At 30.7% G+C, this 14923-nt stretch overlaps 1 pseudogene across 1 annotated transcript; it reads right to left on the bottom strand.

The window, feature by feature from the left end:
• Positions 1–227: 227 nt before the first annotated feature.
• LOC108290279 lies at positions 228–614 on the bottom strand (annotated as a pseudogene). The gene has a single exon (XR_001819508.2). The product of XR_001819508.2 is annotated as a 60S ribosomal protein L34-like (transcript).
• Positions 615–14923: the final 14309 nt, after the last annotated feature.

Consider the following 14923-nt stretch of genomic DNA (forward strand, 5'->3'; position numbering starts at 1 on the left):
TTTAAGCTATTGCTTAACACATTCAAAACATAGTAATACCACACCTTTAATAATAAATAAAAATTTCTCAAATCTCCCTAAGTGTTCTGATCTTATGGCTTGTTTCTAAAAGTTGACACTTTCTTAATAGCAAAAATGAGGAAAGGGATAGAAAAGTCTGCCATTTTATACCATATTTGTTACAATGTAATGCAGTACTACATAGATTTTTTTTTTTTTTGCAAGCCTTTTCATTTTTATTACTCAAAAAAGTTTCATTTTTTATTTAGCTTTCTGACTCCGTGCTTGCGCCTTCAACACTTTCACAATGATTTTCTGCTCCTCGATAAGGAAAGCACACTTGATCCTGTCATGAACACATTTAGCACACATGAAACCACCATAGGCCCTGCTGACATGTTTCTTTGTTTTGGACAATCTCATAAGAACTTAAGGTCTTACAGCATGAACCCCTTGACGCCTGCCTGGGCATACACCACATGCTGATTTTGGTGCTTTCCCATCGTTCTTGGTATAAAGGTAAACAATTCTATTACAGGGGTCTGGGACAGCCTAGTTTTGTTAGAGGCTGTATTGTAGAAAAGCCTACGTCGGTATATGAAACGCTGGACCATTCCGAGTGCCTGCACACAATGTCCCTGGAAGAGCAGTACAACATAGATCTTTAGGTTGAAAGTTAGGACTTAGGGGTTGCATCTTCAATACTTTCACAAACTCTTTTCCCAAAAGAATCATGTCCAAATAATGGTGTAATTCTTTCTTTATTTGGCAAATAATTGGATGTGTTTTTATATTTTAGTATCCTGTGTAATTGTCATCACAAAAAATAAATATTTAATTGCGAAAGGGTTGAGACTGATTGAAGTCCTAGTCTAAATGGGTAAGATTCTAACATTTGCTATTCTTTCCACAAAACATTTAAAAAGTCATTTGAATTTAATTCGTCTGAGAATATCACTGAAATATTTTGAATTCCCTGACTATAGGTTGGGAAATTTCAACCAGATTCTTAAACTACAGGAATAAATCTATTTCCCTAAAGAGATAACATATAATTCCCCCTTTTACCTGTGAGATCAGGAAGATAATCCTGATATCATTGGTGCATTTCTTTGAATAAGGGAAATTCTGAAATATGAATTGGTAAATTTCAGATAAAAGCGGGACTTTTACACATTAAAGTAAAAAAATATGAGATATCACAAAATATGTGGCTAAGGTTAATTTATATAAAATTATAAAATAATTAAATGTATAATGTGTATTTGGGGTTATGGAATATATATCTATATTTACATATATGCATTTTACATAATTTGCATAATTAAATGAAGCTGATTAACATTTCTATTACCTCACTTACCTATCAGTTTTTATACTGAGAATTTTTAAATTTATTTTTCACTTATTTATACATGTGTATTTTTCACTACAGTCGCTCTGTTGTGCAATAGATCTCAAAACCTATTTCTTCCATCTATCTGAAACTTTGTACCCTTTGATGGGTTACTCTCCATTTACTCTCTCTTCACCACTCTCCAGACTCTGAAAAACATTGTCCTGCCCTCTACTTATTTGAGTTTAACTTTATTATGTATTGCATTTAACTTTATATATGCCACACATAAGTGAGATCATTTAGTATTTGTCTTTTTGTGACTGGCTTATTTCAGTTAGCATAATGATTTATCCATGTTGTTGCAAAAGACTTGGTTATTGTGAATAGTGCTGCAATGTACATGGGAGCACAGATATTCCTTTAACATACTGATTTTAGTTCCTTTGGATAGATAACCAGACATGAGTTTACTGGCTTATATGGTGGTTCTGGCTTTTTTTGTTTTTTGAGAAGTCATCATACCATTTTTCCTTAATGGCTACCCTAATTTACATTTCCACTTACTTACAGTGCATAAGAGTTCCCTTCACTTTCTCTTCAACACTTTTTCATCTTCTTGATAAAAGCCATTCTAACAGTTGTGAGGTGATACCTCATTATGTTTTTCATTTTCATTTCTTTAATGATTAGTTATGCCGAGTATTTTTTCATGTCCCTGTTTGTCATTTGTATATCTTCTTTAGAAAAATGTCTCTTTAGGTTCTTTGCTCATATTTAAATCGGGATACATGTGTTCTTTCTATTGAGTGGTTTGAGTTTCTTACATATTTTGGACATTAACCTCTTATCAGATGTATGGTTTGCAAACATTTTCTCCCTTTCTAAGAATTCATGAAAATATTGTTAAAACTAATAAATAAATTTAGTAAAGTTGACTAATGCAAAATCAATGTACAAAAATCAGTAGTGTTTCTATATAGAAATAATAAGCTATCTGAAAATGAAACTAAGAAAACAATCCTCTTTACAATAGCAACAAAAACAGTAAAAACTTAGGTGTAAATTTAATCAAGGAGGTAAAAAACTTGTGTTCTTAAACTATAAAACACTGATGAAAGAAACAGGAAAAGACAGACATAAATGAAAAGTTATCTCATGGCCATAGGTCACAAGAATTCATGTTGTGAAAATATCCACAGTACCCAAAACAATCTACAGATTCAGTGTGATTCATATCAAAATGCCAATTCCATTTTCAACAGAAATAAGAAAAAAAGAATCAAATTCATGTGGAACCATGAAATACCTTGAATAGCCAAAACAATTTTGAACAAAGAGACCAAAGCTATAGGTACCTCACTCTCTGATTTCAAAACAGTATTACTTGATTGTAATGCAAACAGCATTTTACTGGCATCAAAACAGACACATTGACTTAAGGAAAAAGTAAGCAAACTCAAAAATAAATTCATACTTCTATGGTCAGCTGATTTTGGGCAAGGTACTAAGAAACACACAGAGGAAAGGATGGTCTCATCAATAAATGTTGGGAAAGCTAGAATACACATGCAGAAGAATGAATTAGACCCTTATCTTACACCATATACAAAAATAAACCGAAATTAAAGACTTAAATATAAGATATAAAACTATAAAACTACTAGAAGAAAACAGGAGAAACTCATCAATATTTGTTTAGGCAATGACTTTTAAAATATGATCCAGAAATTACAGACACCAAAAGCAAAAAGAGACCAATGAGGTGGTGTCAAACTAAAAAAGCTTCTAGATAGCAAACAATTAACTAAGTGAAGAAATAACCTACAGAATATTATGTTAAAATAAAATATGAACCAATATACTAGTTATGGTTTTAATATTTTTGTCCCCTTTAAAATTCATGTATTAGAAACGTAATCTCCAATTCAACAACATTGGTAGGAGGAGCCTAATTAGAGGTGTTTAAGTTATAAAGGCTCTGCTCCCCACAATGAATTAATGGAGATATGAAAAAGATATGTGTGAATGGGTTTGCTTTCTTCTGCTCTTCTGTAAGGTGGAGAATGCAGGGTTTAAGCCAATGTTTAAAGAAGCAGAGAATCCAAGCCCTATTATGCCAGCACCTTTATCTTAAACATTCCAGCCTCCAAAACCATAAAAAATAAATTTATTTTCTTTATAATGTATCCATTATATGGTATTGGAATAGAGCAGAACAAAAGAAGGCAATATGACATTATTCCTAGAATTATTTTAAAACACAGTATTAGATCTCCAATATAAGAAATATTCTTTTTAAATAATCAATATCCAATCTTCAGAATGAATTTTGGAATGCATAATAAATTATAATATTCTCTGTTAATTTCCCATTTATTTTGCTTTTTTCCCCAGTAGCTATGCTTTTTCCCTAGTTAAGCTCAAATTTTCCTGAGTTTACTAATGAGCATTGACTATTGGGCCGTTCTTTCTCAGATTAGTGATAGCACTGTTTGTAAATTTAATTTTAGCCTACTTAATTCTAAAGTATCTTTTCCGGAATGAGTTTTGTCTGTGTCTCTGGTTTTATGTTTCAATCCTATAACCAAGCTTGTAGTTTTATATTCATATTATTTTATTTAATTACAAAAACAATAATGTGGCAGATGCTAATTCCTTTCAACATATGTTTATATTGATAATGATCTCAAGTAATAACCTTCAACTTTCTTTTTGCTGTTCCCATTTCCATATTCAGTTTTTATGTCAACAGCTTTATTACTTTTAAATATTTTAACATTTTAGAATTTATTATTGAATTATATTTGAGATAAGATGAACTATGAATATTTAAAATGTACAATTTGATACATCAACATATGTAAACACCCATTAAACTATTATCATAAAAAAGATAATAAACATATCTATCATCCTAAAAGTATCCTTATATTATTTTTTTCTATCTTCCACCATTTGACAACTTTCCTCTCCCCCAAAGAAATGATTGGTCTATTTTCTATCATTACAGACTAGTTTGCATGCTCTAGACTATTGTATACAAGGAATTGTACAGCATATATTCTTTTTAGTCTGCCTTCTTTATCCAGCCTAATTATTTTAAAATTAATTTATGTTTAGTTGTTTCAATTGTCTATTGCTGATATATAACAGTTTGTTTATCCACTCACCTGTTGATAGACACAATGGTGGTTTTCAGTTTGTTCTCTTATGGGGTACATGTGCAAATAAAATTGCTATAAGCAATTATGTACAAGACTTCCTCTGACCATATGTACTTTTTTCTCTTGAGTAAATTCCTAAAAGTTATATGTTTAAATAATATATTGTGGTTACGTTTAAAGTTCTTAGAAATTGACAAACTATTACCCTTTTTTGTTTTCTTTTGAGACAGAGTCTCACTCTCACCCAGGCTGGAGTGCAGAGGCGCGATCTCGGCTCACTGCAACCTCTGCCTCCTGGTTTTAAGTGATTCTACTACCTCAGCCTCCCAAGTAGCTGGGAATACAGGCATGTGCCACCACATCCAGCTATTTTTGTATTCTTAGTAGAGACAGGGTTTCACCATGTTAGTCAGTTTCTTGAACTCCTGACTTCGTGATCCGTCCTCCTTTTCAAAGTGGATTGCACCATTTTACATTCATACCATAATCCTTGTCAACACTTGCCATGGACAATTCTTTTTCAACATTCTGTCAATGTGTTGAGGTTTTTATTTGTATTTCCCTAGTAACTAATTATATTGACCATCTTTAATTTGCTAATTTATCATCTTTGCATCTTTTTATTAGATATATGCTTTGCAAATATTCTCTGTAACTTGTATATTCTTGGTTAACACTTTGGGTTTCATTCTTAGGAATATTTCTTGCTAAAGGTCAAGGATTTCATCTTATATTGTCTTCCAGAAGTTTTACAGCTTTGACATTTTTATGTAGATTCATGATTCACTTAATTTTTGTGTGGGATGCAAGTTTATAAATTGAATTTTATTTCATGCAGATGTCCAAGTATTTCACCACTGTTTGTAAAGACTAACTTTAAACTACTATATTGCATATGTACTTTGTTTAAAAATCAGTTGTCTTTATAGGTGTGGTTTTGTTTTAGACAATCTATAATCCTTCATTAATTATTTATCTATATCTGTATCAACAATATTATCTTGATTACTCTAGATTGAAATCAAATAGTTATAGCACTCCAACTGTGATCCTATTTTTGAAGTTATCTTTGCTTTTCTAAGTTCTCTTTATTTTCACATGAATTTTAAAAGCAATTTTGGCAATTTCTACAAGAAAAAAAGGCATGTAGGTTATTAAAATGATTACACAAAGTCTATAGAACACACTGCCAGGCCAGACATGGTGGCTCATACCTGCAATCCCAGCACTTTGGGAGGTCAAGGTGGGAGGATCAAGGGGTCAAGAAATTAGAACCATGCTGGCCAACACGCTGAAACCCTGTCTCTACTAAAAATACAAAAATTAGCTAAGCGTGGTAACATGCTTTTTGGGTAACCATAACCTTATAGTATAGTTTGAATAGTTTGAAGTTGGGTAACATGATGCCTCAGGATTTGTTGTTCTTTTTGCTTAGTTCTTCTTTAGCTATGTGGGCTGTCTTTTTGGTTCCCTATGAATTTTAGCATGTTTTTTGCTAGTTCTGTGAAAAATGATGATATTTTGATGTAAATTGCATTGAATTTGTAGATTGTTTGGCAGTATGGCTTTCTCACAATATTGATTCTACCAATCCATGAGATTGGAATGTTTTTCCATTTGTGTCATCTATGATTTCTTTCATCAGTGTTTGTAGTTTTCCTTGCAGAGGTCTTTCACATCCTTGATTTGGTATATTCCTAAGTTTTTATTTTGTTTTTGTTTTTGCAGCTATTGTAAAGGGGACTGAGTTTTTGATTTGATTCTCAACTTGGTCGCTGTTGGTGGATAGCAGTGTTACTGATTTTTGCACATTGATTTTGTATTCTAAAAATTTGCTGAATTTGTTTATCAGATATAGCAGCCTTTTGGATGAGTCTTTAGGGTTTACTAGGCATGCAATCATATCGTCAGTAAACAGAAACAGTTTTAATTCCCCTTTACTAATGGATACCCTTTATTCCTTTCTCTTGCCTGATTGCTAGGGCTGGGACTTGCAGTACTATATTGAATAGAAGTGGTGAGATTGGGAATCCCTTTCTTGTTCTACTTCTCAGGGGAATGCTTTCAACTTTTCCCATTCAGTATAATGTTGGTGGTGGGTTTGTCATAGATGGCTTTTATTACCTTAAGGTATGTCTCTTCTATGCCAGTTTTGCTAGGGATTTTAATCATAAACGGATGCTGTATTTTGACAAATGCTTTTTCTGTGTCTATTGAGATGATCATATGATTTTTGTTTTTAATTTTTTATGACACGTGAATAATTTTTTATTCACATTTATTGACTTGCATATGTTAAATCATCCCTACATCCCTGATATGAAAACCACTTTTCATTGCTTAGCTAGCAATTTGTTGAGGATTTTTGCATCTATGTTCACCAGTGATATTGGTCTGTAGTTTTCTTTTTTTTTTTTTTTTTTTTTTTTTTTTTTTTTTTTTTTTTTTTTTTAGTGTCTTTTCCTGATTTTGATATGAAGGTGATACTGGCTTCATAGAATTATGTAGGCAAGTTTTCATCTTTATCTTTGAAAATAATGCCAATAGGAATAGTACCAAATCTTTGTTCCACTGGTCTGTTGGAATGGAATGGAATTGTCTAATGTAATTCAGCTGTGAATCCTGATCCTGAGCTTTTTTTTGTTGACAAATTTTTTATTACCATTTCATTCTTGCTGCTTGTTGTTGGTCTGTTCAGAGTTTTTATTTCTTTCTGCTTTAATCTAGGAGGGTTGTATATATTCAGGAATTTGTCAACCTCCTCTTGTTTTTTTAGTTTATGCACATAAAGGTGTTCATAGTAGCCTTGCATGGTCTTTAGTATTTCTGTGATATCCATTGTAATGTCTCCCATTTGGTTTCTAAATTATCTCATTTGGATCTTGTCTCTTGATGGTTAAACTTGCTAATGGTCAATCCATTTTATTTATCTTCTCAAAGAATTAGGTTTTTGTTTTATTTATCATATATATGTATGTATATATATATGTGTGTGTGTGTATATATATATGTGTGTGTGTGTGTGTGTGTGTGTGTGTATATATATATATATATATAGTTTCAGTTTCATTTAGTTCTGCTCTGATCTTGATTATTTATTTTTTTTCTCATGGGTTTGGGTTTGGTTTGTTCTCATTTCTCTAGTTCCTTGAGGTGTGACCTTAGGTTTTCTATTTCCAATTTTTCTCTTGGTGTTTTATAAATTCTTTCTTTTTTTCTGACTGTTTCTCATTGTGATTGGTGGAATTCTGTCATGGTGTATTTGATACTTTTTCTTTTCTTTTGTGTGACTGGTTTACCAGTGAGTTTTACACTTTTATGTATTTTGATAATAATAATAATTGCCCCTTGGCTTAAAAGATCAGACCTTCCTTGAGCATTTCTTGTAGGGCCATCTCATAGTGTTAAATTCCATTAGCAGTTGCTTATATAGCAAAGTCTTTATTTCTCCTTCATTTATGAAAGTTAATTTTCCATGATATAAAATTCTTGGCTGGAACATCTTTTTCTTTCTGCAATTTAAATACACCATCCCTTCTCTTCTGTCCTGTAATGATTCTACTGAGAAGTTCACTGTTAGTCTGAAGAAGTTTCTTTTTAAGTGACCAGATAGTTTTTTCTTGATGTTTTGAGAATTTGCTGTTTCACTTCGACTTTAGGTAGTCTGTGGTGAAGTTCTTTTTGCATTGCACATTGCACATTGTTAAAAATTAACAGTATGAAAATATAGCCTCTCCTTAACCATGAGCAATACATACCTCCTATTTTTTTAGATTGTTTAAAATACATTGCAGCAATTTTTCTTTTTTAGATTTCAGTGTACGACTTTCACAGTTTTGTCAAATTTAGTTGAGTATTTCATTATTTTAGTCCATTATAAATTATTTAAATTATTTTAGAGTTGTCATTATATGTTGCCATCATGTAAAAATATAATGAACTTTTTAAATATTAATTTTAGTCCCTGTAATTTTGATTCACTTATTAGTATCATTGTTCATTTTATTAATTTTCTGTATAGATGATCATATTTGCTGTGAATGAGTATTACTCTTGCTTTTCAATCTGATTCTTTTTATTTCTTTTTCATATCTGATTTCATTGTATAGTACCTCTATTGAGTACCATGTTAAAGAGCAGTAAAGAAAGTAGTTATATTTTTTTCTTGTCTTACGTAAAAATGTTTTAGGCTTTCGGAATAAAATATGTTGCTAGATGTTGTTACTTGTAAAAATCCTCTATCAGGTTAAAAGTTTCCCTTGTTTCTTGCTTCAGTAATATTTTTAGTTTTTCTAATAGCTTTTTAAAAAAATTAGTGTGAATGTTGAAATCTGTCAAATCTTTTATTTCTTAAGGTGATTATATGGTCTTATTTTTTATTTTTTTTACTTTGTTTATATGGCTAATTAAATTTGTCGATTTTCAACGGTTAAACCAACGCTAAATTTCTGAGATAAACTTAGTCATGATTTATCACAATTTTTAATGTACTATTGTTCTGCAATTTTCTTTTGTTGTATTTTTTTATGGAATAAGCTAAGTATTCCCTCTTTCAGAGTCTTTTATGATTTTGAGTAAACCTGGAGTTCTTTCTTTCTTAAATATTTGAACAATCAATTTGGACTTAGGTCAGTCTTTGTGTAAACTTTTTTATCTATAAACATAATTTAATTTCTCAGTAGATGGAGTGTTGTTCACGTAATCTACATCCCTTGAGTGAGTTTAGTATTTCATGGGAATAAAACTATGCAAGTATTCCCTTATTATCATTTTATTGTTCACGGGATCTTTAGTGATATCCCTGCCATCATTTATAACACAAATAATTTATACCTATGTCTTTTTTTCCCTGATCTTTCTAAAAATTTATCACTTTCTTTCATCTGTTCAAATAATTACTAGATTTTATTTTTTTCACTATTGTTTTTATATTTCTTCTTTCACTGATTTCTGATGTGATCATTGTTGTTTCCTTTTTCCCACTTAATAGGCATTTAATTCATTCTGATTGATCATGGTAAATTCCCTAGCCTTAGTTGCTACATGTTGGAAATTATTTTTATGAAAATAATTTATAAGTTTAGTGAACAACAATGACTATAAATTCTATAAAAACTAAATCTAGGCATATTATACTCAAACTAAAGAAAATTAAGATTAGGAAGAAAGTCTTGAAAGTGGTCAGAGGGAAAAAGAAAACAGCTCATCCATGGAAAAACAAGGACATAAATACAGTAGATGTCTTGTCAGGAACAATGCCACCAAGAAGATCATGGAGAAAATATGTAAAGTGCCAAAAGAAAAAATGATCACCAACTAGAGGTTTATTTCCAGTGCAATTGTCCTTCTAAATTAAAGGAGAAATAAATATATTTTTAGACAAACTCATATGACTGAATTCATACCATCAGACCTGCCCTTCAGGAGATACTGAAAGTAGTTCTTTAGGGAGAAAGAAAATGACAGAAGTCAGAAACTTGTATCTACAAAAAGTAGAAAAGAGTGTCAGAGAAGAAATACATAAAGGTAAACACGCACGCGCGCGCACACACACACACACACAAGAAACTTTGACTCTTCTTCTTAATGCATCTAAATAATTTTTGAGGTAATAATAGAAACAAAGTATTGAGTGATTATAGCGCATGGATACATTAAATAAATACAGTATTAAATGAGATGAGAGAAAGAAGTTAGAAATATCCTGTCGCATTTATATAATTAACTCTTTTGGTCTTAAAATAGAGATAGTTACATATAAAATATTTATAAGCATTTGTATACATATTGAAGGATATGAACGTATTTATTAGTGTGGTCAGGTGAGAACACCTAGCTACAATGACCATCCTGATAACCCAGTTAACAGTAAACATACTTAATACCCAGATCTTTCTCTCTGATACCATTTTGGAATAAAAGAGAAAGCAACTCGGGATTATTGGAGAAATGGCTCCTTCTAAGATTTGGGCAGGAAATATACAATAGAAGCCTGGAGTGCCAGAAAGTAAGGAAATACTTTTAAAAATGATATGCATATGTGAAGAAGACATAGGAGCCAACTGATGGGGCTTCCAATGGCTAAAGCTTGAACAATCTAAGCAACATAAATAAATTTGTATTAGATATAAATAAAAATATAAATATGTGTGATTCCATATTGACATAATTAAATGACTAAAAATAAATACAGATAAGAGAAAAATTTCCCATGCTTAAAAAATTTGAAATAATTTAGATAATTCTACCCTTAAGGGCAAGGTACATAACTCTCCACTTCTGAAGTGTGGACTCTGCATAGTGATGTTTCTAGAGTGCAGCTTGAAGGAGGGTGGGAGTGGAATGGTAAGAGCAACATTATAATTGAGAAACCTGAAAAGTAAACACTATCCCAACCAAGAGATCAAGATCAAGATCAATGTAAACAGTAAAAAATCATTTGGTAATATGTCCCCTTGATATGATCCAATAAAAGTTACACATTACTTTGTGATCTTTTTTAAAAAAAATCCATAACTTCAGTCAACAATTGAGAAATACATTAGAAAATTTCAATATAATGGCTTCCTACAAAATATCTGATGGGTATTTCTTATAATTCTCAAAGTTTTCAATAACAAAAGAAGTCTGGGAAATTGTCAATGTCAGAGGGAGCTTATGGAAATGTGACAAATGTGATGTTATATCCTGGATGGGATAGTGAAACACAAAAATGGCAGTAAGTAAAAACTGAGAAAATCTGAATAACACTTTAATTTTAGTTAACTATTGCTTATAATATAAACAGTAACAATATATTAATATTTGTTCATTGTGACATATGCACTATATTAATTTAAGATGCTAATATTAGGGGCAACTGTGTAAGTCATATATGGGAACTCTGTATTATTTTGTCATGTAATAAAATGTAATCTAATTATTTGTATGTAATCTAAAACTATTCTAGAAAATCAAACCTATTTAAAAATTTCAAATATATAATACAGGGACCTCTTTAACTTACACCCAAAAAATAATATTAAAATTCTTGGAAAACTATTGAATGATACCATTGTATGTTATCATATTTCACTTGCATTCTATAATGTATACATCAGGGATCCTAAGCAATGATTTTTTTTTCACCAAATTCATGCTTCCACAGGGCAAAAGGATAATGAATAAAGAATTGAGAAGATATTTTGAATAGATGGCAATCTAAATGCCAAGCCTCATGATTATTCAAAATAAAATACCACTAAGTTTAAGAACCTTATGACATAGACATTTACAATTCCAAAATGTAATGTTATTGTATAGTAATTTATATTGGTTTTCTAAATTGCCAATTTTCAAGTTTTCTTTCATTAATTCTGAATGTACCATGGAATATAACTTTTTGAATAAATCGGCTTACTATTTCTATAGTCACATATAAATAGACTCTGGTATAAGCAACCAAGAAGATAGATAATATATAGATGTGCATAATTCAATAAGATTAATCATTGATATTTTAATCTTAGAACCAAAATGACTTGGAACAGTACCAGCTTCAGGTAGATCAAAACTCAAGGAGAGAGTCAAGCCAGCATCTAGGCCAGTTCATTGTTTTCAACTTTATAGCATTTGAACCTACCATGAATGAGCAGTAAACAATACTATCTTAAAGCCCCAAATAGTCATTTTGTCTCTATCTTTTAAGAAATAGAAAAAGATATAAAATAAAATGTGGCAAAAAGCCCCTTATGAAAGATTATCAATTATACTGTTAATGTATATTGTATTGTGGCATTTATTTTAACCCTCCTCATTTTTCATGAAAGCTCTACTTCGCCAGCTGAATAAAATATATCATGCATTTAGAAAATGGGAATTTATAAGGTAAGACTTGAAAAAAGCTTGCTTTTAATAAGTGTCAGCTAATGAAAATAAATAAGTAGAAATTATACCTGGAAAATATTAATGTCATCAGCAAATGCAATACACTATTACCAGTTCTCATATGTTCAAGCTTTAGGCTATTTTTTGTTGTTGCTGTTGTTTTTGTTTTTCTTCATTTTCTTCCCCTTTTTCTCTTTCTCCTTTTACCCCTTCCTCTTTCTCTTTCTCCTCTTCCTACTTCTGCTTCTTCTGCTTCACATTTGTAACCTCAATTTGAATTTTGAAACTGTGGAGATTCATCACTTATGATTTCAAAGTAAATTTATTAATTATGAATTAATCTATACACATAAATGTAAAATTCAGTCTTTTCAACATTTAAAAATATTTCAATGACTTTCAGCCCTTACACAGTTATATCAGAGGATTAGGATTTTAAAATACAAACTATTCATTACAGAATAATTCTAAAATTCTTCTCCATTAAGTCAGCAGTTATCCACTTGTGTAACTATAACTAAATACAAGTGAAGGATAATTACCAATTTTGAAATACATGACATATAAATGGTGACACTGAATACATAATAAACAAAAGTTAAATATGAGCCCACAATTAAATATTACAAATGCTCCGAATGACAGGTATTGGCTTTTATATAAGCATCTGTAAACATTACTCTTCAGGGTAAGTAGTTAGAGGAATTTATACATTTATTGAAAGCTATTGATTCCTCTAAGGTCAGAAAGACAATTAATACTCATTGTAGTACATTATTCATTAATCTATCCATTCACTCGACATATATTTATTAGGCTCCACCTGTTCCAGGTATCTCTGAAAGCTAGGGGCTTACAATAAGGGCCAATAGAAAAATTTATCCTGTTTATGAAACTTATATTTAGTGAATATATTTTGTATATCTTGAAATCTATTATCATAGATATTAGATACCTAATAATCTAACATCTAATTTTAATTAATATAATAATTAGTTATTAGAATTAAATACATAAAATTTTAATTGTATATATTAGAAAATACATACAAGTTTCAGTGGCTATAGGCCTTTATGGTTTTTAATACTGTAAGTTTGAATGCAACTAAATTTCTGTTTTACCTATTTAGGATTCCCTCTTAATAATTTCTTCTCAGGTCTTGCTTAGGGAATGCTATGACAGATTAATCCATTCATCCTCTCTTAAATGCATTTTTTCAGCAATCATTTATCATATGCATGGTGTTCTATGCATGGCACTAGAAAAATAAAGCACGGTTCTATTTTCAAGAAACTTACAGGGTAGTAGGCAAATCCAAAATGTTCAGTAAATATATGCAGAACCAGTTGTCTTTTAAGTCACTATTTTCTCCTGATTTGATCTCAGGTTCCAAAGCTTCTACTCTTTCAAGACAAAAGCAGGTAATTTCAGGATGGAAAGTGAGGTTTCAGTTCAATGTTTACCTATAAATAGAGTTTGTCTTTTATATCCTTGATGTCTGAGTTGGTATCTGGCACAAGGTCATCACCCCCAAATTAATGCTTAATTAGTTAAAGATAACTAATAATTTTTTAGTAAATTGGGCAACAAGAAGTTGTTTCAGGGCATTATTTAGTACAAATGATAGCATATAAACCTACAGGATTTTGATGAGACTAACAGACTTCTGCCATCACCATGGAAGGAATATGCAGCCCAGAACAGAACCAGAAACATAATGACTTACATAAAGGTGACTTTAGAGATGAGTCACCCACATATTTTTACAGGGTATATGAAAACATTAGAAAAATTAGAACATTTACTTTGTATGCATTTATGGATGGTATACGTTATTTAAAAATTTGGTGAAACAAGAGCAGAAATTTCATTTTTTAGTAACACACATGTTTAATCTATAGTATCATATAATTTTATTTTAGAAGCTAAGTTAGAGAAATATCTTGACCCCCAATGTTACGATCCTTTATTCCTTGGCATTTTCTACTACAAGGAGAAATAGTGACTTAAAATAATGACTTAGAGCAGAAAATCCTCTGCAATAATATCTCCTCAATCTTCATCAGTAATATCCTGCTTTAAACATAAGATATAAATCCCTAAAATTCTATAAATACAGGGATAGAATACCTTACATTTTCTATCCTGAAATAATATTTTTATAACTTGCCATTTTCTTCTATTTTACAGATTTAGTTTGTAAATATCTATTACAAAATTGGTTCTACAAAAGATATAAAAATCTCATGTGATTTTTCACATTTGCCCCTTATTGCAGATTGTATGATAGAGAGTCCTCTATTTCATCATCTTTTCTGCAAATGCAATAGGAAATTCTTTTGGTTTTTTTTTTTTTTGGTCTTTAAATGCAACGAAAATGTTAAAAAAAATTTCCCAGAAAAAGAAGCAATAATGGAGAAAGATATGAGAAGTGCAGCACACACACTAGAATATTAGTTAATATGACTGGTATGTTTTATGTGAAGCATCTTTTTAGGTAATAAAGTTCTGGCTTGTAAACTTGTACAGGCATGGAAACAGAAGACTTTTTAGT

Source organism: Cebus imitator, unplaced genomic scaffold, assembly GCF_001604975.1.
Source record: "Cebus imitator isolate Cc_AM_T3 unplaced genomic scaffold, Cebus_imitator-1.0 Scaffold428, whole genome shotgun sequence".
In the NCBI taxonomy this organism is placed as follows: domain Eukaryota; kingdom Metazoa; phylum Chordata; class Mammalia; order Primates; family Cebidae; genus Cebus; species Cebus imitator.